Source organism: Pristiophorus japonicus, chromosome 13 (assembly GCF_044704955.1).
Source record: "Pristiophorus japonicus isolate sPriJap1 chromosome 13, sPriJap1.hap1, whole genome shotgun sequence".
Classification (NCBI taxonomy): Eukaryota; Metazoa; Chordata; class Chondrichthyes; family Pristiophoridae; genus Pristiophorus; species Pristiophorus japonicus.
This window is the reverse complement of record NC_091989.1, coordinates 120,414,773-120,436,435: the sequence shown is the minus strand read 5'-3', so window position 1 is coordinate 120,436,435 and position 21,663 is coordinate 120,414,773. Positions and strand designations below refer to the sequence as shown.

Below are 21,663 nucleotides of genomic sequence, written 5' to 3'. Positions count from 1 at the left end.
CTCCTGCACCTATTTTCTATGTTTCTAACTCCCACTAACGTTTTCTGCCCTTTGGAATTGACAGTGTATGTAAGGTAAAATGTGGAGCACTTTAAAAAAATTCATTCTGGGAATGTGGGCGTCACTGCCCATCCCTCCAGAACAGCCTTCTTGACAACTGAATGGTTTGCTAGGCCATTAAGAGTCAACCACGTTGCCGTCAAGTATAGGCCAGGCCAGGCACTGACAGCAGATTTCCTTCCCGAAAGGACATTAGAGAACCAGATGGGCTTTTATGACTGTTGTGGAAAAATATTTCCGAGACTGTATAATATATATAAAGAGAGGTTTATTAAATCGGAGACAAAGCTTTGGGAGAAGTGTTAAAGACCCCTGTCTTTGAACCATCTTCTCAAATTGGTATCTGCAGTGAAGTCCTTTTATCTTACAAATTACGTCACTTTACAACACATGCTTTAGCACTATAAAGCTTTTACTATCGAAGGCTAAGCTTTTGATATAACCCATCCTGCATTGTGACAGGGCAGTATAAACAAATGCAGGCTTTTGACACCGGTATAAACAAACATACACAGCACTTAACTCTCCAGTGTTCATTATCTCACTTTCCTATCTTCATCATTAACTCAAGGTCAGCATACCTTAAAGTCTAACTGTTTTTTTTATATAATGCATTAAATTGTCCCTTACAAAATTCATTAAAGGGGAAAATAAAACAAATGTTTGGTCCCGTATACAATCAAATATATGTCCAAAAATCCGCTCCAACAATGACAATCTGGTAGTTTCATGGTCATCGTTACGAATAATAGTATTTTTATTCCAGATATATTTGACCTGAATTTAAATTCCTCAGGTCCCATGGTGGGATTTAGAACTCACGTCTCTGGATCATTAGTTCAGGCATCTGGATTACTAATAACATAACCACGCTGCTCCCGTTCTCGTTAAGTCAGCAACACTGAAAATAAACTTGAATATATGACTTAAATTGAAAACAACCTTTGGTTGAAAATTAAGATGAAAAGCAGTGGCTGTGCAGTACTTACCCGTATTAATATTATTCCCTGGAGTCAGTGACAGCTCGCGCCCTGCACTCCAGAACCTTCGGGGCGCTCGTTTCCGGAGCGGAGCTGCCACCAAACGGCGACACCTCACTGCCCTCCCGCTATTATTATTAACTATTATAGAAAAAATGTCATCCACTGAAAGTAAATCAGAGTCTAGCCCGCGCAAATTGCCGGTGCCGCGGTTCTTCGCCAAGTTGTGGGCGCTGATGGAGAAGCCGGAGGTGCGAGCTTTTAATGTGAGTAATCAGCCCCGCGCATCGCCATAGCAACCACTGCGCACCACAAGCCTCAGAAACGGCACAAACCCAAGCACCGCGCGTTAGAGGCAGCGATCATTGCCCCTCTGTCATTCATTTACACAGAGGACATTTCGTGTCCGACCCGCAAACCCTTGCTGATGTTTATTCCACCGCGGCTTGGGTTTTTTTTGCCCAGAGCAGGGTCGTGCACATTCCCCAATGCAGGCACTGGGCACAGGTCTCTCCGAAAAGTTAGTAATTTTAACCTTTAGAAAGTGTAGAGATCATCCCTGCTCTCTAAACATTTAAATTGAGTTTAGGTGTGTTTACTAAATATCCAGTGAGGTTCAATGCATAGATACCCTGCCCCAAACATTTTGTAAAGCACGTTTGAAACCACATTGGCTTTACACTGCACACGTTCTCAAACCAAAGTGGTGACAGACTATTCCCTCCTGGGAGTTTCACTCGACTTTGCTCCAGAGTCAAGTTGGATCCGGACTCTGGATTTACACTCAGTTTAACATTGATGCAATCGTTTCACACCAATGCTAAATTTACAGCTTGAAATGATGCTGATGTGAGGCAGCTTCCTCCATAGTTAATTATATCTCAGGGCTTTAGTAAGCCAATATTCTCATGAGTTATACTGCTAGTTTTGCCCTGATGTGTATCCAGGCTTGCCAACTCTGGTTGCGTGTGTTTGAGAGGTTTCATCACTTGTAATAGAACTCCTCCTAGTGGACAACGATGTAATGTAACTACTGATGTAAATACAATAAAAGGGTCACGTGGAAAAGTCACATGACGAGTTAAGAGCCATTTTGTCGAGATTGTTTGTTAGTGATGTTGTAAGAATATATCGTAAGGATGCCCGAGCTGAAATTTTTTTGGGGTGCATGATCCAGCCAACAGTCAGAGCGGCTTTGAGAGGTTCTTTGTTTTGCAGAACAGCTAAAAATCCAAAGTGAATTTCAAGCACACTTGACTGAACTGTTGGACATTGCCAGATTCCAGATGGCCACGCATATGGGAATAATAGGGCGCATGGGTGAATTCCATCGTGACTGAGAGATTTTCAGAGCATATGTGGAGCGGCTAGAAATGTTTTTCACTGAATAATATCGTCGAAGTCCCAATAATGAAAACCGTAACCGGGTTGTTTTAGAAAGAAAACGGGATATTTTCTTAACTGAAGCAGGCCCCGAAGTGTATGAAACCCGAAAAAATGTGCTTGTTCACGTCAAGCCAAAGGACACGCCACTGCCAGATATTCAGCACTACAGTCCTGAGCCCCTGGAAATTGCTGAAAGTTATCATTTTGGAATACGAGATCAATTGAATGATGAGGGTATCAGTGAGTACATTTTAGCTTTAAAAAAGCTATCCATTCACTGTCAATTCGGAAACTTTGAGGACAGAGCATTGCATGACCGCATTGTTTGTGGGATGATAAATGAAGCAATCAGAAAAAAATTGTTGACAACCCCAACTTAACTTTTGATTTAGCTTGTCAGATGGCTATGTCGATGGATATGGCCGACCGATACTCCTGAGAATTTCACACCATTTCCAGTCATCAAACAACTGAGGTGAATTGCCTGCAGGTTAGAAGTAAAAGGCAGTTGGGCCCCAAGACCTCAGCAATTTACGTAACAGTAAATTGAAGTCATGCTATTTGTGTCTGGGACAACACCTCATGCAAAGCTGTCCATATGTGAAGGCAGAGTATTTCTACTGCAAGAAAACTGGGCATCTTGCGAAGGCATGCCGACTAAAGAGTAAACTGATGTTCAATGCTGCAAGTAGAAATCGCCAGAAACTACACAGCATTGAAGAGAAGCAACAGGTCAAAGAGATTGTGGAGATACACGTCATCAGGAGCGCGAGGGTATCGAACAACGATTCGTGATGTATCGTCAGTCTATCCAACTATCAACAGTCTATCGACTCTGGATCAATTCCTATGGACTGGAGGGTAGCTAATGTAACACCACTTTTTAAGAAAGCAGGGAGAGAGAAAACGGGCAATTATAGACTAGTTAGCCTAACATCAGTAGTGGAGAAAATGTAGGAATCAATTATTAAAGATGAAATAGCAGCGCATTTGGAAAGCAGTGACAGGATCATTCCAAGTCAGCATGGATTTATGAAAGGAAAATCATGCTTGACAAATCTTCTAGAATTTTTTGAGGATATAACTGGTAGAGTAGACAAGGGAGAACCAGTGGATGTGGTGTATTTGGACTTTCAAAAGGCTTTTGACAACGTCCCACACAAGAGATTGGTGTGCAAAATTAAAGCTCATGGTATTGGGGGTAATGTACTGACATGGATAGAGAACTGGTTGGCAGACAGAAAGCAGAGAGTCGGGATAAATGGGTCTTTTTCAGAATGGCAGGCAGTGACTAGTGGGGTGCCGCAGGGCTCAGTGCTGGGACCCCAGCTATTTACGATATACAGTAATGATTTAGATGAAGGAATTGAGTGTAATTTCTCCAAGATTGCAGATGACACTTAACTGGGTGGCGGTGTGAGCTGTGAAGAAGATGCCAAGAGGCCACAGGGTGACTTCGACAGGTTAGGTGAGTGGGCAAACGCATGGCAGATGCAGTATGATGTGGATAAATGTGAGGTTATCCACTTTGGTGGCAAAAACAGGAAGGCAGAATATTATCTGAATGACGGCAGATTAGGAAAAGGGGAGTGCAACGAGACCTGGGTGTCATGGTATATCAGTCATTGAAAGTTGGCATGCAGGTACAGCAGGCGGTGAAGAAGATAAATGGTATGTTGGCCTTCATAGCTAGAGGATTTGAGTATAGAAGCAGGGAGGTCTTGCTGCAGTTATACAGGGCCTTGGTGAGGCCTCACCTGGAATATTGTGTTCAGTTTTGGTGTCCTAACCTGAGGAAGGACGTTCTTGCTATTGAGGGAGTGCAGCGAACGTTCACCAGACTGATTCCTGGGATGGCAGGACTGACATATGAGGAGAGATTGGATCGACTGGGCCTGTATTCACTGGAGTTTAGAAGGATGAGAGGGGATCTCATAGAAACTATTGTGTTCCAAACACAGATGAGACTGCACACAGGGAGGTTAAAGTAACAGTGACCTCAGTCTTTATTAAGACACTCCAGAGTGAGGAACAGGCCTTAGGGGCCGGCTTATATACATTGCTCCCAAGGGATGCTGGGATCCCTTGGGACTTCAGGGGATGCACTCCCTGGTGGCGGAACATGGGAGTACATGCTTTACAGATACACAACATCACTCCTCCCCAAAGTCTCAGTGAAAACTATTTACAAGGTGAGGCGGTCGGGAGCCTTTCTTTCCCTGGTGGACCGCCTCGGTACAAATGTCTGTACTGGTATGTTGGCTGTGCCCTCACTGGGCTGGCATGTTGTTGGCCCTGCAGGGCTACTGGGTGAGCCTGGCCTTGCTGGGCGTCATGGGTTCGATTTCCTGGTCCGGGGTGGTGTCGTTGATCCTTTGGGTCTGTGTTGTGGGCTTGAAAAAGGTGGTGTCTGCTGTGGGTTGTTCAGGGCAGTCTGTGAACCGCAGCCTCGTTTGGTCCAGATGCTTTCTGCAAATTTGTCCATTGTCTAGTTTGACTACAAACACCCTACTCCCTTCTTTAGCTATCACCATGCCCGCGATCCACTTGGGACCATGTCCATTGTTTAGCACATACACAGGGTCATTCAGATCAATTTCCCGTGACACAGTGGCGCGACCGACATTTTGTTGCTGCTGCCTGCTCTCTACCTGATCATGCAGGTTGGGGTGAACCAGCGAGAATCTGGTTTTAAGTGTCCTTTTCATGAGTAGCTCAGCCAGGGGCACCCCTGTGAGCGAGTGGGGTCTCGTGCGGTAGCTGAGCAGTACTTGGGACAGGCGGGTTTGGAGTGAGCCTTCTGTGACTTGTTTAAGGCTCTGTTTGATTGTTTGTACTGCCCGCTCTGCCTGCCCATTGGAGGCTGGTTTAAATGGGGCCGAGTTGACATGTTTGATCACATTGCGGGTCATGAATTCTTTAAATTCGACACTGGTGAAACATGGTCCGTTGTCACTGACCAGTATGTCAGGCAGGCCGTGGGTGGCAAACATGGCCCTCAGGCTTTCAATGGGGCAGTGGCAGTGCTTCCCGACATTATTTCACATTCAATCCATTTTGAAAAAGCATCCACCACCACCAGGAACATTTTACCGAGAAACGGGCCCGCATAGTTGACATGGATCCTTGACCATGGTCTGGAGGGCCAGGACCACAAACTTAGTGGTGCCTCTCTGGGCACGTTGCTCAACTGAGCACAAGAGGAGAGGTGGGAGTTCGAGGTGAGGCCTGTAAAGGCCCAGTGGCAGCGGGAGGCGGCGGCAGAGGAGAGGCGGGAGTTCGAGGTGAGGCCTATAAAGGCCAGCTTGTGCAGCTGCAGCGGGAAGAGAAGGCAAAACGAAGTAGAAAGAAGTCGAAAGGTGACGTCACAGCCAAGGGGGTAAGTGATTGGCTGGTAATTGTTAAGTAGTTTTTCTTTTTCGTTTCTATATCAGTAAGTAACATGTAGCATTGTTGTTGCCAACTTAAGTTAATCTAAGGGTTAAGTCATGGCAGGACAGCTCGGACACGTGTTATGCTCCTCCTGTACTATGTGGGAAGTCAGGGACGCTTCCGGTATCCCTGACGACTATGTGTGCGTGAAATGCACCCACCTCCAGCTCCTGACGGACGGCATTGCGGCACTGGAGCTGCGGCTGGATTCACTCTGGAGCATGTACGATGCTGAGAATGACGTGAATAGCACATTTAGCGAGTTGGTCTCATCGCAGGTAAAGGGTACACAGCCAGATAGTAAATGGGTGACCAACAGGAAGAGCAGTGGAAGGAAGGTAGTGCAGGGGTCCCCTGCGCTCATCCCCCTGCAAAACAGATACACCACTTTGGGTCCTGTTGAGGGGGATGACTCATCAGGGGAGGGCAGCAGCAGCCAAGTTCATGGCACCGTGGGTGGCTCTGCTGCACAGGAGGACAAGAAAAAGAGTGGGGGAGCTATAGTGATAGGGGATTCGATTGTAAGGGGAATAGATTGGCGTTTCTGCGGCCGCAACCGAGACTCCAGGATGGTATGTTGCCTTCCTGGTGCAAGGGTCAAGGATGTCTCGGAGCGGGTGCAGGACATTCTAAAAAGGGAGGGTGAACAGCCAGATGTCGTGGTGCACATAGGTACCAACGATATAGATAAAAAACAGGATGAGGTCCTACGAGACAAATTTAGGGAGCTAGGAGCTAAATTAAAAAGTAGGACCTCAAAAGTTGGAATCTCAGGATTGCTACCAGTGCCACGTGCAAGTCAGATTAGGAATCGCAGAATAGCTTGAAGAGTGGTGAAAAAGGGAGGGATTCAAATTCCTGGGACATTGGAACCGGTTCTGGGGGAGGTGGGACCAGTACAAACAGTACTGGGCAGGACCGGAACCAATGTCTTAGGGGGAGTGTTTGCTAGTGCTGTTGGGGAGGAGTAAAACTAACATAGCAAGGGGATGGGAACCTATGCAGGGAGACAGAGGGAAATAAAATGGAGGCAGAAGCAAAAGCTAGAAAGGAGAATAGTAAAAGTGGAGGGCAGAGAAACCCAAGGCAAGAAACAAAAAGGGCCACATTACAGCAAAATTCTAAAGGTGCAAAGTGTGTAAAACAGACAAGCCTGAAGGCTCTGTGCCTCAATGCGAGGAGTATTCGGAATAAGGTGGACAAATTAACTGCGCAGACAGCAGTTAACGGATATGATGTAATTGGCATCACGGAGACATGGCTCCAGGGTGACCAAGGCTGGGAACTCAACATCCAGGGGTATTCAACATTTAGGAAGGATAGGCAGAGAGAAAAAGGAAGCGGGGTGCCATTGCTGGTTAAAGAGGAAATTAATGCAATAGTAAGGAGGGACATTAGCCTGGATGATGTGGAATCGGTATGGCTGGAGCTGCGGAATACCAAAGGGCTGAAAACGCTAGTGGGAGTTGTGTACAGACCACCAAACAGTAGTAGTGAGGTTGGGGACAGCATCAAACAAGAAATAAAGATACAGCAGTTATCATGGGTGACTTTAATCTACATATTGATTGGACTAACCAAACTGGTAGCAATGCGGTGGAGGAGGATTTCCTGGAGTGTATTAGGGATGGTTTTCTAGACCAATATGTCGAGGAACCAACTAGAAAGCTGGCCATCCGAGACTGGGTGATGTGTAATGAGAAGGGACTAATTAGCAATCTTGTTGTGCGAGGCCCCTTGGGGAAGCGTGACCATAATGTGGTAGAATTCTTTATTAAGATGGAGAGTGACACAGTTAATTCGGAAACTATGGTCCTGAACTTAAGGAAAGGTAACTTTGATGGTATGAGGCGTGAATTGGCTAGAATAGACTGGCAAAGGATACTTAAAGGGTTGACGGTGGATAAGCAATGGCAAACATTTAAAGATCACGTGAATGAACTTCAGCAATTATACATCCCTGGAGTAAAAATAAAACGGGGAAAGTGACTTAACCATGGCTAACAAGGGAAATTAAGGATAGTGTTAAAACCAAGGAAGAGGCATATAAATTGGCGAGAAAAAGTAACAAACCTGAGCACTGCAAGAAATTTAGAATTCAATAGAGGAGGACGAAGGGTTTAATTAAGAGGGGGAAAATAAAATACGAGAGGAAGCTTGCAGGGAACATAAAAACTGACTGCAAAAGCTTCTATAAATATGTGAAGAGAAAAAGATTAATGAAGACAAATGTAGGTCCCTTGCAGTCGGATTCAGGTGAATTTATAATGGGGAACAAAAATGGTAGACCAATTGAACAAATACTTTGGTTCTGTCTTCACGAAGGAAGACACAAATAACCTTCCAAATGAACTAGGGGACAGTGGGTCTAGTGAGAAGGAAGAACTGAAGGATATCCTTATTAGGTGGGAAATTGTGTTAGGGAAATTGATGAGATTGAAGGCCGATAAATCCCCGGGGCCTGATAGTCTGCATCCCAGAGTACTTAAGGAAGTGGGCCTAGAAATAGTGGATGCATTGGTGATCATTTTCCAACAGTCTATTGACTCTGGATCAGTTCCTATGGACTGGAGGGTAGCTAATGTAACACCACTTTTTAAAAAAGGAGGGAGAGAGAAAATGGGTTATTATCGACCGGTTAGCCTGACATCAGTAGTGGGGAAAATGTTGGAATCAATCATTAAGGATGAAATAGCACGCATTTAGAAAGCAGTGACGGGATTGGTCTAAGTCAGTATGGATTTATGAAAGGGAAATCATGCTTGACGAATCTTCTGGAATTTTTTGAGGATGTAACTAGCAGAGTGGACAAGAGAGAACCAGTGGATGTGGTGTATTTGGACTTTCAAAAGGCTTTTGACAAGGTCCCGCACAAGAGATTGGTGTGCAAAATCAAAGCGCATGGTATTGGGGGTAATGTACTGACGTGGATAGAGAACTAGTTGGCAGACAGGAAGCAGACAGTCGGGATAAACGGGTCCTTTTCAGAATGGCAGGCAGTGACTAGTGGAGTGCCGCAGGGCTCAGTGCTGGGAACCCAGCTCTTTACAATATACATTAACGATTTGGATGAAGGAATTAAATGTAATAGCTCCAAGTTTGCAGATGACACTAAACTGGGTGGCGTGTGAGCTGTGAGGGGGATGCTAAGAAGTTGCAGGTTGACTTAGACAGGTTAGGTGAGTGGGCAAATGCATGGCAGATGCAGTATAATGTGGATAAATGTGAGGTTATCCATTTTGGGGGCAAAAACACGAAGGCAGAATATTATCTGAATGGCGGCAGATTAGGAAAAGGGAAGGTGCAACGAGACCTGGGTGTCATGGTTCATCAGTCATTGAAGGTTGGCATGCAGGTACAGCAGGTGGTGAAGAAGCCAAATGGTATGTTGGCCTTCATAGGTAGGGGATTTGAATATAGAAGCAGGGAGGTCTTACTGCAGTTGTACAGGGCCTCAGTCAGGCCTCACCTGGAATATTGTGTTCAGTTTTGGTTTTCTAAACTGAGGAAGAATGTTCTTGCTATTGAGGGAGTGCAGCGAAGGTTCATCAGACTAATTCGAGGGATGGCTGGACTGTCATGAGGAGAGACTGGATCAACTGGGTCTTTATTCACTGGAGTTTAGAAGGATGAGAGGGGATCTCGTAGAAACGTATAAGATTCTGACGGGACTGGACAGGTTAGATGCGGGAAGAATGTTCCCGATGTTGGGGAAGTCCAGAACCAGGGGACATAGTCTTAGGATAAGGGGTAGGCCATTTAGGACTGAGAAGAGGAGAAACTTCTTCAATCAGAGAGTTGTTAACCTGTGGAATTCCCTGCCGCAGAGAGTTGTTGATGCCAGTTCATTGGATATATTCAAGAGGGAGTTAGATATGGCCCTTACGGCTAAGGGGATCAAGGGGTATGGAGAGAAAGCAGGAAAGCGGTACTGAGGGAATGATTAGCCATGATCTTATTGAATGGCGGTGCAGGCTCGAAGGGCCGAATGGCCTACTCCTGCACCTATTTTCTATGTTTCTATTGCCGTACACAGGACTCTAAGTCAGAATCGATACCAGGCCACCACACGTGGGATCTGGCTATCGCTTTCATCATTACTATACCCGGGTGTGTGCTGTGGAGATCCGAGATGAACGTCTCCCTGCCCTTTTTGGGTAGCACTACGCAGTTACCCCACAACAGGTAGTCTGCCTGAATGGACAGCTTGCCCTTTTGCCGCTGGAACGGCTTGATTAGCTATTGCATTTCAGCGGGGATGCTGGCCCAGCTCCCATGCAGTACACAGTTTTTTTACTAGGGACAACAGAGGATCTTGGCTGATCCATATCCTAATGTGGCGGGCCGTGACAGGTGATTTATCATTTTCAAACGCTTCCATGACCATCAACAAGTCTGCGGGCTGCGCCACCATCAACAAGTTTGCAGGTTGCGCCATTTCCACCCCCATGGTGGGCAATGGTAGCCGACTGAGAGCTTCTGCACAGTTCTCGGTGCCTGGTCTGTGGCGGATGGTATAGTTATACGCTGATAGCGCGAGTGCCCACCTTTGTATGCCGGCTGAGGCATTAGTATTTATCCCATTGTTTTCAGCGAGCAGAGATATGAGGGGCTTGTGATCAGTTTCCAGCTCAAATTTGAGGCCAAACAGGTACTGATGCATTTTCTTTACCCCGAACACACACTCTAATGCGTGCCTCTTTCTCAATCATGCTGTTGGCCCTTTCGGCCTTAGACAAGCTCCTGGAGGCATAGGTGACAGGTTGCCACTTCCCCGCAACGTTAGCTTGTTGTAATACACACCCAACTCCGTACGACGATGCATCACATGCTAGCACAAGTCTTTTATATGGGTTATATAATACAAGCAGCTTGTTGGAGCATAAAATATTTCTGGCTTTCTCAAAAGAAATTACTTGTTTTTTTTCCCCATACCTAGTTCTCACCTTTACGCAATAACACATGTAGGGGCTCTAAGAGGGTGCTTAACCCCGGTAGGAAGTTACCAAAATAGTTGAGGAGTCCCAGAAACGACCGTAGCTCCATGACGTTCTGTGGCCTGGGCGCGTTCCTGATAGCCTCTGTCTTGTCGTCTGTGGGCCGAATGCCGCGATCTTTCTCCCTAAAAACTCCACTTCTGTTGCCATGAAGATGCATTTCGACTTCTTCAGCCGCAGCCCTACGCGATCCAGTCGCTGGAGAACCTCCTCCAGGTTTTTGTAGGTGCTCGACGGTGTCCCGACCCATGACCAATATGTCGTCCTGAAAAACCACCGTGCGTGGTACCGACTTGAGTAGGCTCTCCATGTTTCTCTGGACGATCGCTACAGCCGACCGAATTCCAAACGGGCATCTGTTGTAGATGAACAGTCCCTTGTGCGTGTTGATGCAGGTGAGGCCTTTCGAAGACTCCTCCAGCTCCTGCGTCCTGTAGGCCGAAGTCAGGTCGAGCTTGGTGAACGTCTTGCCTCCTGCCAGCGTCGCAAATAGGTCGTCTGCCTTAGGTAGCGGGTATTGGTCCTGTCGAGAGAAACGATTAATAGTTACTTTATAATCGCCGCAAATCCTGACTGTGCCATCACTTTTGAGTACTGGAACAATCGGGATGGCCCACTCGCTGAATTCCACTGGGGAGATGATGCTCTTGCGTTGCATCCTGTCCAGCTCGATTTCCACTCCTTCATCATGTGAGGTACTGCTCGCGTCTTGTGGTGAATGGATCGTGCCTCTGGGACCAAGTGGATCCGCACCTTCGTTCCGGAAAAGTTTCCAATGCCTGGCTCAAAAAGGGAAGGAAATTTGCTAAGAACCTGGGTACATGAGGCCTCATCGACATGTGATAGCACTCGGATGTCATCCCAATTCCAGCGGATTTTGCCCAACCAGCTCCTTCCAAGCAGTGTGGAGCCATCGCCGGGACAATCCAGAGTGGCAGTTCGTGCACTGTGCCCTCGTAGGTGACCTTGACCATGGCGCTGCCCAGGACAGTGATGAGCTCTTTGTTGTACGTTCTCAGTTTCGTGTGGATGGGGCTCAGGGCTGGTCTGAGTGCCTTGTTGCACCACAATCTCTCAAACATCTTTTTATTCATGATGGATTGGCTAGCGCCAGTGTCCAGTTCCATGGCTACGGGTAAGCCATTCAATTTTACATTTAGCATTATAGGTGGACATTTCATCGAAAATGTGTGCACCCCATGTACTTCAGAATTTGCCTCCTCTCTCTGAGGCTCAAAATTGCTTTGATCCACCATGGACCGATCTTCCTCTGCCACGTGGTGGTTAGCAGGTTTTGCAGAGCTTGCAACTCGTCTGCAAGCTCATTGGAGGTGCCCCATTGTTCCACAGCTCCTGCAAACATACCCTTTGAAGCGGCATGAATAGGCTGAATGGAAGCCTCCACAACGCCATCAAGGTGTGAATTGCCTTGCATTCATCCTTTGTTGTGGACTCTGAGTCATCTGGGTCACCTGAGGCCTGCTGGCAGTTGCAGACTCGTGGTTTCTGCCCTGTACATTTCTGCTCGCAAACACAGTTCCAGTTAATTTATGAACATTGCTAGCACTTGTGTGCTGAGAGACTTGTTTGGTGTTATCACTGGTGGACATAAACACCTGTGCTATCGCAATGGCCTTACTGAGGGTCGGCATCTCTACAGTCAAAGGTTTTCGTAGGATGGTCTCGTGGCCAATGCCCAGTACATAAATGTCTCTGAGCATTTGCTCCAGGTAGCCATCAAACTCACATAGTCCTGCAAGTCGCCTTAGCTCAGTGATGTAGCTTGCCACTTCCTGACCTTCAGATTGCTGGCACGTGTAGAATCAATACCTTGCCATCAGCACGCTCTCCCTCGAGTTAAGATGCTCTCGAACCAGTGTACAGAGCTCCTCATACGACTTATCTGTGGGTTTCACCAGAGCCAGAAGATTATTCATGAGGCTGTAGGTTGGTGCTTCACAGACTGAGGAGGACCGCTCTCCTTTTTGCAGCGCTTCCTTCTCCATCCAGCTCGTTGGCTACAAAGTATTGGTCTAGCCGTTCGACATAGGCTTCCCAGTCCTCACCCTCCGAGAACTTCTCCAGGCTGCCCACAGTTTGCTGCATCTTTGCGTTGGATTCGTATACTCGTCGCCAGTTATTGTGTTCCTAACACAGCTGAGACTGCACACAGGGAGATTCTCAGTCTTTATTAAGACACTCCAGAGTGAGGAACAGGCCTTAGGGGCCGGCTTATATGCAGTGCTCCCAAGGGATGCTGGGATCCCTTGGGACTTCAGGGGATGCACTCCCTGGTGGCGGAACAGGGGAGTGTATGTTTTACAGATATACAACAGAAACATATAAAATTCTGACGGGACTGGACAGGTTAGATGCAGGAAGAATGTTCCCGATGTTGGGGAAGTCCAGAACCAGGGGACATAGTCTATGGATAAGGGGTAAGCCATTTAGGACTGAGATGAGGAGAATCTTCTTCACTCAGAGTTGTTAACCTGTGGCATTCTCTACCGCAGAGAGTTGTTGATCCTGTTCATTGCATATATTCAAGAGGGAGTTAGATGTGGCCCTTACGGCTAAAGGGATCAAGGGGTATAGGGAGAAAGCAGAAAGGTTAATAATCAGCCATGATCTTATTGAATGGTGGTGCAGGCTCAAAGGGCCGAACGGCCTACTCCTGCACCTATTTTCCATGTTTCTATGTCATCCAAGTAGACATTGCAGGAACCAGGATACCCATGGAAATCGACACTTGTGCATCCATGAGCGTAGTACCGGAATCGCAACATCTCGACAAGTTGTGTGATTTTCGACTGGCGAAATTGAACATAGAACTGCGAGGCTACTCAGGAGAGCAAATCCCTGTTGTAGGATGTATCACCGTACCAGTGAAATACAAGGATCAGTTTCAGAACTTGGCTCTCATAGTAGTGGCAGGAGACAAGCCTGCCTTGATAGGCAGAAATTGGTTAGGATCACTGAAGCTGGATTGGAATGAGATTTTTCAAGTGGAAACGAAAGTTGCATCAAGCAGTATTCGAAGGTGTTCCGCAAAACAGGCAGTCCGATTGAAGGCTTCAAGGCGAGTATCAGAGTGCAGAAGGTTGCAAGACCAGTTTACTGCAAGACATGTCCCGTACCATACGCACATAAGGAGAAAGTTGAGCAAGAACTCAAAAGACTAGAAACTGTGGACATTACCTGTAAGGTAGAAGAAGTGTTCTATTTTCCATACATTGATGAGCTGAGTCACAGCTGAAGAGATTGGTAGAGCAACGAAACGTGACCCAGTTATGTCAAAGGTGTATGATTACATAGCAAGTGGATGGCCAAACCAGGTATCAGAGGAATATATTCATCCATACTTTGTTCATAGAAATGAATTAACAGTGTATAAAGATTGTATCATGTGGGGTGCAAAAGTAGTTATCCCAAATAAGTTCAGGTCCAAATTGTTAGATCATCTTCATGACCAGCACCTGGGAATGTGTTTGACCAAGAGTTTTGCATGCAGTTACTTATGGTGGCCAGTTTTAGATAAAGATATAAAGTACATTGTTAGTCAGTTTACAACATGTCAATCAGTAAGCAAGAAACTACCATCAGTACCATTACAGCCATAGAAATTGTTATATATGTAAACCTGAAAATACCTTCTTTAACCACCAGAGGGCTCCTCCCCTGGAGTCCCAAGGGATCCCACAATCCCTTGGGAGCACCTGGTATACAAGGAGGCCTCACACGCTGGAGAGGCACTCTGGAGACCTGTAATAAAGGACTGCGGTCACACTTTACTTTGAGCTCACAGTAGCTGGTCAGAGTCTTTATTCAATACATAACAACTGGCGACGAGATACAGATGACGAACCCCACCGCAAAGATGCAGAGAACAGTGGGCATCCTGGAGAAATTTTCGGAGGGAGATGATTGGGAAACCTTCGTGGGGCGACTCGACCAATACTTTGTGGCCAATGAGCTGGAAGAAGATGCGAACACTGGCAAATGAAGGACAATTTTCCTCACTGTTTGCGGAGCACCAACGTATGGCCTCATGAAAAATCTGCTTGCTCCAGCGAAACCCACAGAGAAGTCCTATGATGATTTGTGCACACTGGTCCAGGAGCATCTAAACTTGAAGGAAGGTGTTCTGATGGCGAGGTACCGGTTCGACACATACAAAGGGTCTGAAGGCCAGGAAGTGTCGAGCTACATCGCCGAGCTGAGACGCCTTGCAGGACAATGCGAATTTGAAGGACACTTGGAGCTCATGCTCAGGGACTTCTTTGTACTTGGCATTGACCATGAAGTAATACTTCGCAAACTTTTGACTGTAGAGACCCCAACCTTGAGTAAAGCCATAGCGATAGCCCAGGCGTTCATCGCCAACAGTGACAATACCAAACAAATCTCTCAGCACACGAATGCTGCTACAAGTACCATGAACAAAGTAATGTTGTTTTCGAATCATAATGTATAGGGCAAGCCTCATATGCCTGCAGCTGCATGTTCGCAAATGTCTCTAAGAGTCCACCATCAAGGGTGGTGAATGCAAGGCCATTAACACCTTGTTGGCGCTGCGGAGGTGATCATCGTTTCCATTCATGCCGCTTCAAAGGATACGTTTGCAAGGGCTGTGGAACAATGGGACACCTCCAACATATGTGCAGGTGAGCTGCAAACCCTGCTAATCCTGCAAACCACCATGTTGCAGAGGAGGACAGATCCACGATGGATCATGATGAACCAGAGCCTCAGACTGAGGAGGCAGTGGTATATGAGGTGCATACATTTACCACAAAGTGTCCCCCGATAATGCTGAAGGTTGAATTAAATGCACTCCCGGTGTCAATGGAGCTGGACATGCGCACGAGCCAGTCCATTATGAGCAAGAAGACTTTCGATAAATTGTGGTGCAGCAAGGCCTCAGGGCCAGTCCTGACTCCCATTCGCACTAAACTGAGAACGTACACAAAGGAACTGATTCCCGTAATCAGCAGTGCTACTGTAAAGGTCTCCTACAATGGAGTGGTGCACAAGTTACCACTCTGGGTGGTACCGGGCGATGGCCCCACGATGCTCGGCAGGAGCTGGCTATGCAAGATACGCTGGAATTGGGACGATGTCCGAGCGCTCTCGTCCGTCAACGACACTTCATGTGCCCAGGTCCTAAACAAGTTACCCTTGCTGTTCAAACCAGGCATCGAGAAGTTCCAAGGAGCAAAAGTGCAGATTCACCTGACTCCAGGGGCGCGACCCATCCATCACAAGGCGAGAGCGGTACCATACATGAGAGAGAGGGTGGAGATCGAGCTGGACCGACTGCAACGAGAGGGCATCATTTCGCCGCTCGAATTCAACGATGGGCCAGTCCGATTGTTCTAGTCCTCAAGGGAGACGGCACCATCAGAATCTGTGGTGATTACAAAGTAACTATCAATCGTTTCTCCCTGCAGGATCAATGCCCACTACCAAAGGCAGACGACCTATTTGCGACGCTGGCGGGAGGAAAAACGTTCACAAAGCTGGACTTGACCTCGGCCTACATGACGCATGAGTTGGAGGAATCATCGAAGGGCCTCACCTGCATCAACACGCACAAAAGTCTCTTCATTTACAACAGATGCCCGTTTGGGATTCGATCAGCTGCGGCGATATTCCAGAGAAACATAGAAAGCTTACTGAAGTCGGTCCCATGCTCCGTGGTCTTCCAGGATGCCATCTTAGTTACAGGTCGGGACACCGTCGAGCATCTGCAAAACCCGGAGGAGGTTCTTAGTCGGCTTAATCGCATGGGGCTCAGGTTAAAACGCTCGAAGTGCGTTTTCCTTGCATCTGAAGTGGAGTTCCTGGGAGAAGAATCGCGGCGGACGGCATCAGGCCCACCGATTCGAAGATGGAGGCAATCGAGAATGCACAGAGACCACAGAACGTGACGGAGCTGCGATCGTTTCTGGGACTCCTGAACTACTTTGGTAACTTCTTATCCGGTCTTAGCACACTATTAGAACCACTACATGCTTTAGTGCATAAGGGAGATGAATGGGTATGGGGTAAAAGCCAAGAAAATGCCTTTGTAAAAGCTAGAAAACTGTTATGCTCAAACAAATTGCTTGTGTTGTATGATCCATGTAAGCGTTTGGTACCAGCATGTGATGCGTCGTCATATGGCATCGGGTGTGTATTGCAACAAGCTAATGAATCTGGGAAATTGCAACTGGTTGCTAATGCATCTAACATGATCAAAAAAGAAGCAATAGCATGTGTTTATAGGGTAAAGAAAATGCATCAATATCTGGGCTCAAATTTGAATTGGAAACCGACTATAAGCCACTGATACTCCTTTTTTCTGAAAGTAAGGGGATAAATACGAATGCATTGGCCCGCATCCAGAGATGGGCGCTCACGTTGTCCGCATACAGTGACGCCATCCGCCACAGGCCAAGCATAGAAAACTGTGCCGATGCTCTCAGTAGGCTGCCTTTGCTCACCACGGGGATGGAGATGGCACAGCCCGCAGATTTAGTCATGGTAATGAAAGCATTCGAGAGTGAGCAATCACCTGTTACCGCCCGACAGATTAGAACCTGGACGAGCCAGGACCCCTTACTGTCCTTAGTAAAAAAACTGTGTGCTCCACGGGAGTTGGTCCAGTGTCCCATTAGAAATGCAGGAAGAAATAAAGCCGTACCAGCGGCGCAAAGATGAAATGTCTATACAGGCAGACTGCCTTCTGTGGGGTAATTGGGTAGTGGTACCCAAAAACGGCAGGGACACTTTCATTAGTGATCTCCACAGTACCCACCCAGGCATTGTAATGATGAAAGCGATAGCCAGATCCCACGTGTGGTGGCCCGGTATCGATGCAGACTTAGAGTCCTGCGTGCACAAATGTAATACATGTTCACAGTTAAGCAATGCACCCAGGGAGGTGCCACTAAGTTTATGGTCTTGGTCCTCCAAACCGTGGTCTAGGGTCCATGTCGACTATGCAGGCCCATTCTTGGGAAAAATGTTCCTAGTGATTGTAGATGCGTACTCCAAATGGATTGAATGTGAGATAATGTCGGCAAGCACGTCTGCTGCCACCACTGAAAGCCTGCGGGCCATGTTTGCCACGCACGGCCTGCCTGATGTCCTTGTGAGTGACAATGGGCTGTGCTTCACCAGTGCTGAGTTCAAAGAGCTCATGACCATAATGGGATCAAACATGTCACATCTGCCCCATTTAAACCAGCGTCCAATGGTCAGGCAGAGAGAGCAGTGCAAACAATCAAGCAGAGCTTGAAGGGGGTAACTGAAGGCTCACTGCAGACTCGCCTATCCCGAGTCCTGGTTAGTTAACGTACAAGATACACTCGCTTACTGGGCTCCCCTCCGCTGAACTGCTCATGAAAAGAGCATTTAAGACAAGGCTCTTGTTAGTCCACCCTGATCTACACGAACAGGTAGAGAGCAGGCAGCTTCAACAAAGTACATATCATGATCGCGCAAATGTGTCACACGAAATTGAGATTAATGATCCTGTATTTGTGTTGAACTATGGACAAGGTCCCATGTGGCTTCCCGGCACTGTCATGGCCAAAGAGGGGAGTAGGGTGTTTCTGGTCAAACTTTCAAAAGGACTCACCTACAGAAAACACTTGGACCAAACCAAACTCAGATTCACAGACTATCCAGAACAACCCACAATAGACTTTACCTTTTTTGACCCTCCAACACACACACCAGTGGCAACCGACCCAGCGGTTGACCACGAAGCAGAACCCATCACCCACAGCAGCCCAGCAGGACTCACCACACCAGGCAGCCCAGCAAGGCCAACTGCACAGCAGCCCAGCGAGGGCCCAACAAACGACTCACCAAAACCAGCATTTGCACCGAGACAATTGACCAGAGAAAGAAAGGCCCCAGATCAACTCACATTGTAAACAGTTACACTATTGACTTTGTGGGGTGGGGGGAAGAGTGTTGTTCTATACGTAAACCTATAAATACCTTGTTTAACCACCAGAGGGCTCATCCCCTGGAGTCCCAAAGAATCGCACAATCCCTTGGGAGTAATAAGGAGGCCTCACAGGCTGGAGAGGCACTCTGGAGACCTATAATAAAGGACTACGGTCACACTTTACTTTGAGCTCACAGCATCTGGTCAGACTCTTTATTCAATACATAATAGAAATGGCCTCCCAGGGTGTGGCAAAGGTTATATATCGATTTTGCTGAGCTAGAAGGACAGCAATTACCGTATATACTCGCGTATCCTGCGATCTCACGTATCATGCGACCCCTAAATTTTCGTCCCCAAAACATGATTTTACCATATATCTCATGTATCATGCGAGTCACTTTTTTGAGATCGAATACAAACCTTAACATGAAACATCGAGTGGATTCTGCTGTGAAAGCTGTTCGCGAATCGAACACCGATACAGCAATCGTTCCAGCTGGCTTGACTAGCGTCGTTCAGCCACAGCCTCTACTGTGTTTGCGGGTAAAAGAAGCATGGGCTGAGATAGATGGAGCCTCTAATAATGCAGCAAACTTCAGAGGGAGTTGTGGGTGGCGGAGGTCGGGTCGCCGGGGGGGTGGGGGGGGGTGAAGAGGAGGTCGGGTTGGGTCACCGGGGGGAAGCGGAGGTCGGGTTGCCGGGTGGGGGGGGGAGGAGTTGGGGGAGCGGAGGTCGGGTCGCCAGGGTAGGGAGAGCGGGGGTCAGGTCGGATCCGGTTCGGTCTCCTCCCCCCCCCCCGACCTCCGCGACTCTCTCTCCCCCCCCCGACCTCCGCAACTCTCTCTCATCCCCCCCGATACAGTACAAGCGACAATAGAGGCTGCAATCCAGCCCAGGAGATACCTGCCGAGATTCAGCGTGGATACGGTCTGCTTAACAGCCTAATAGCCTAATCTTGGCCAGCACTTCACACCCGCAAATTTTGTATCTCGCGTATCATGCGACCCCCCAAATTTAGGTTACAATTTAGGTCTTCAAAAGTCGCATGATATGCGAGTATATACGGTATTCATTATGATTAAGGACAGAAATTATTCATTATGATTGATAGCCATTCGAAGTGGGTAGGGGTGTTTCCGATGTGGAAAATAACAATTAAAACACAAGACAAATTGCAAAGATTGTTTTCTACATATGGCCTCCCAGAAATAATGAATTGTGTCTGAGAATGGGCCGTAATTTTGTTCAGAAGAATTTGCACAGTTCATGAGCAGAAACAATGTGAAATATACCACACCACCGTACCACCCTGCTGCAAATGGTGCAGCAGAGTGCACAGTATAAATTGTGAAACATGCCCTCATCAAGCAAATGTTAGATCCAAATCCAAGGAAACGGCAGTTATCGTTGGACCACAAACTAGCAAATTTTCTAATTACTTATTGAAATACTCCTCATACAACTACTGGTAGAACACCAGCAGAGTTGTTTCTCAAACAACAGCCACGAACCAGGTTCTCGTTGTTAAAGCCAAACTTGGCACAATCAAGACAGAAAGAGAATCATGATAGAGGTAGAGTAAGAGAGAGAATTGTGAAATTGAATCAGAAGGTTGGAGTGAAGAACCGTCGCCATAAATGGTTAAAGTGGTTACCAGGAAGAGTAGTGAAGATATGTGGCCCTCGCACATATTTGGTCAAGATGTTTGATCATGGAAAGGTTAGGTTTGTTCACAGTGATCATATTTTACCTACAGATGTGGAAGGAGTTGAAAGTTGGGATGATTCGATTATTTCTAATGAGTCAGATAGTCTTGTTATAAGTAGAGTACCAGTAGAAAATCCTACATCAGATGTATTAGAAACATGTCCAAGAGAAAGTCAGAATTTAAATCTCAGTCAGGCAGACAATCCTGAAGTTGTAGAGTCCAAATTTAGATCAGGGGTTGCCCTTGGAGACAAATTCTCCTCAGGCTCAGCCTACAATAAGTCTAAGTTCGAAAAGTTTTGTTCAAGGAAGACGGTATCCTCTTCGAAACAGAAAACCAGTGGTTAAGTTTGATTTGTAAATATGGAAAATAAGTCCATGAACTCAATTTTCCCCAAGCCCGTTTTTTGGCATATTGCCAGAGTTACGCGGGTTTTCCAGGCCAGAACTGCACCAGAAATATTTTGCCAAACTTTTACTGATGTATAATTCGAATTTGGCACCGTGCAGCGTGTCCAGTCTCCTCGGGGGGTGGAGCCTTGATCTGCGCCAAAAAGATCGGGTTGCCACGGTAACCAGGGACACAATTTGAGCTGAGACTGCAAAGTGAAACATACAGCCAGCTCCCAACACATTAAAACATATTGCATCAACTTAAAAACACATTAAAATATATTGCAGCAACTTACCTCAAATTATTAAAGCCAGTCCCGCTCCCTGCCCCTAGCCCAGGCCGAAGGGCTTGCCGATCCGCTCCCCCGCCCGACCCTGGCCCCGAGTGTCCTCCCGGTCCCGCTCCTAGCCCAGGCCGAAGGGCTTGCTGGTCCGCTCCCCCGCCCCGAGTGTCCTCTCGATCTGCTCCCCCGCCCCTAGCCCAGGCCGAAGGGCTTGCCGATCCGCTCCCCCGCCCGACCCTGGCCCCGAGTGTCCTCCCGGTCCGCTGCCCCACCCGACCCTAGTCCCAAGTGCCATCCTGGTCCGCTACCCCGTCTGACCCTGGCCCCGAATGTCCTCCTGGTCCGTTCCCCCGCCCGACGCTGGCCCCAAGTGTCCTCCCGGTCCCGCTCCTAGCCCAGGCCGAAGGGCTTGCTGGTCCACTATCCCGCCCCTATCCCAGGCCGAATGCCCTCCTCCTTCACAGTCCCTAACTACACCC

The 21,663-nt window shown here is 47.4% G+C and overlaps 1 long non-coding RNA gene across 1 annotated transcript in view; it reads left to right on the top strand.

Annotated features, from left to right (window-relative positions):
• Positions 1 to 1,105: 1,105 nt before the first annotated feature.
• Positions 1,106 to 21,663, top strand: part of LOC139278270 (uncharacterized) — a 45,788-nt gene continuing 25,230 nt past the window's right edge. The window contains exon 1 of the long non-coding RNA XR_011596227.1: positions 1,106 to 1,306. This is a non-coding gene — a long non-coding RNA (uncharacterized lncRNA). The remainder of the gene's footprint in view (positions 1,307 to 21,663) is intronic.